Below are 2832 nucleotides of genomic sequence, written 5' to 3'. Positions count from 1 at the left end.
AATATCTCTGGCTCACCACCTTGCATCTGCCTATCTCTTTTCTCTCTCTCCCTCCAACATGCAGATGATCATGGACTGCAACCACTGAGTGTGTGCCCACGATCTCTGACCCTGCCATCTATGCACATTTAGCATCATGGATTATGCACCTTTCTTCCATTCAAACGATCTTCAAGGAATTCAACCATGGAAGACGAAATCTGTGCACTGGCGTGCTCTGAGTACCAGTAGGCCCTTGACTACATCTTCACTTAGGGATGGAGATGCTTACATGGTTCTCTTGCAGTCTATTATACTGAGCTTCCCCAAGCCTGCCAACTATGTCAGATGCTCTGCACCTCATGCCGTTTCGAGAACACAAAGCGAGAGAGAGAAGCACCATAGAGATAGAGGTTGCTAAATCATTTGGTGCTTCGGCGTCCGAGTGTGAGCACTATTATAGATTCACATTTTATTATTACTGTTAGCTGACAGGTGGAAAAGACTAGACCAAGCTTGGCCTAGCGAATGGATTTGTATATCATGTACATTTTATTATTCAAGTGCTCTTTATGAGTTTTTTGGCCATTTATGACCCCGTCCAGTTTGGTACTCACTTTGACCATTCCAGAATCTAAAATTAAATACGTGCAAGAGGGAAATGGTCACGCTGCACGGGGGAGATTGCACCCAGTGCTTGTGTCCTTTCTCTCTCTCCTCCCATCTCTCTTGCCGTGTCGGCGTAGCACTCCGCTCTAGGAGGTGCGCCTACACACGTTCTTTCACTCTCTCCCGCTCTCTATCTCTCTCTGTCTGCGTATATCATCGATTATGCGCTCGTGGATGCGTCAGGTATGAAGATCTATCGCTTTATTGTCTATAGTGTGTTATTTTACGTATTTTGCAAGCCTTCCACGCTCCCGTCTGCAGCAATGATGGTGCAAGGTCCATCTTTTGGGAGATAAGTAAAGAGGATAGCTTGGAGGATGAGTCCTATGGCGAGCAAACGGAGCCCGATGAAGCTGAGAGGGTAAGGGTGAAGCTGTCTAATGTTGTGCATGAAGATTTGTTGGTAGGCAATGTGAATGAAGAGCAAGTGAAAGTGTCCAAGCATGGAGAGGAGGACATGGAGATGAAGGTACTAGGCAATACTGTGCTGATGATGATGCTTATAAAGGTAGCTGTGGAGTATGCCATGGTGGTACAACAGGTATGAAGCTTGGCCAAGAGGGGAAAATCTGCTATGATCGTGCAAGAGGAGCAAAGAGATGGAGTAGTAGCTACTAGTCTACCCTATGAGGATGGTAAAGCAGGCCCATGTTTGAGCTTGGTGAAGGTAGATGATGGTAGGGCTGAACAGAATGAGAAGGAAGGTTCTGTTGAGGCTATGCTATAGGATGATGTGGTAGAGGATGATCCTCTTTATTCCCTATTTGGAGAGGAAGAGGCAGGGCATGTTCTTAAAGAACATGAAGATGAAGTGGGTCTACAAGACGTGATGGTTGAGCCATATGGTTCTACCTATGTGGATGATCTTGAAGATGCAGTGGTTGAAGATGTTGAAAGCTTGGGGTGGAGTGCAAAGCTAATTGAAGAACCTTTGGATGAAGAACAGGTGCAGCCAGTTGTGCATGAAGAAGAAGAACAAGCTAGGGAAATGGAGAAAATGATAACGAAGGTCTACAACTCATTATTGATGGACATGTTGATGGAAGCGGCAATGCAATAGGTCATTTTCCAGCTAGAGGAGTCTTTGGAGGAGGTACCTTCTCTTATGGTTGGGAGGGGATTGCAGGTATGGCCGTTGAGCAAGATAGTGAGCATGATGCTGCTCTATACGAAGAAGATTGGAGACCTATAGAGGCTTGGAGCGATGAATGTGTACTAGCTACCTTCTATGTGCACCATTGGATATTTGCATGGATAGAGTACTACATGGAGCTTCTAGAGAAGGATGGTGATGACCACAGGTACGTGTTTGACCCAGGGGGATGATGAGAAGAAATGCAGGGGGTTGGGAAACCCGCATGAGCAAAGGTGGCGGGTCACAGATGCCAAGTTTTGTACATATGTTAGGTGCTTTGTGGTGTGCAGAGAGTTTGTTTTGGGTGTGCAGTTTAATAGAGCAATAAGCCTATGTGTGGTTGACCATAAATGTTCAACGAGGGGTGGTAAATGATGGTGCAACCAAAGTTGGTCCGAGCTGGAAAGTGATCTATGCCAAGCAAAGGCTACAAGTAGGTGCAGTGCAGAAGGCTAAAGCAGGTATGGAGTCCCTGGGCAACCCAGTAGCTATGGAAAGCTGCAAAGTGCTAAGCAGGGTGATGGCCTTCTATGGCCGAGATGTCAATGTTTTGTGATAGAATGTGGTCTCCATTGTGCTTTCCATGACGGTCCAGACGGCATGTTGAACGGAGCTATGTAGAGAGAGATATGCTAGTTTGAAGGCAAAGGTGGTTGCAGATTCTCAGCGAGGTGGACATGTGCGGCTAGGCCAGGGAAGTGGGAGTGAGATGTAAGGTTTTCAATTTCTGAAACCTTAGAAATTATACAAAGCCTGTAAATTTAACTTGAAAACACTGTAGAATGATTCAATCATGGTTGATATTGGTATTTTTGGAATCATAACCAGAGCTGTACTTTGGTTAATATTTTCCAGAATCAGATTCCGATAAAATCTGGAAAAGTTACGGGCCCTGAAAGGTTACACTAGGAATTCAATTAGTTACGTAAAACTGGATGGTTTCAGTAATAATTATTAACAAAGGCTTTCTTATCCTAAGATTCTAGAAATTATTGATATTTCCAATTTTCATCATTAAAAATCCGTGAAATTAGTCAAATCGATTCTGG

The 2832-nt window shown here is 44.6% G+C and overlaps 1 pseudogene; it reads left to right on the top strand.

The window, feature by feature from the left end:
* Positions 1-1366: 1366 nt before the first annotated feature.
* LOC147427363 (uncharacterized) lies at positions 1367-1974 on the top strand (annotated as a pseudogene).
* Positions 1975-2832: the final 858 nt, after the last annotated feature.

This window comes from Adiantum capillus-veneris, chromosome 23 (genome assembly GCF_014529385.1).
Source record: "Adiantum capillus-veneris isolate H3 chromosome 23, ASM1452938v2, whole genome shotgun sequence".
Taxonomy (NCBI): Eukaryota; Viridiplantae; Streptophyta; class Polypodiopsida; order Polypodiales; family Pteridaceae; genus Adiantum; species Adiantum capillus-veneris.
This window is presented reverse-complemented; position numbering and strand designations above follow the sequence as displayed.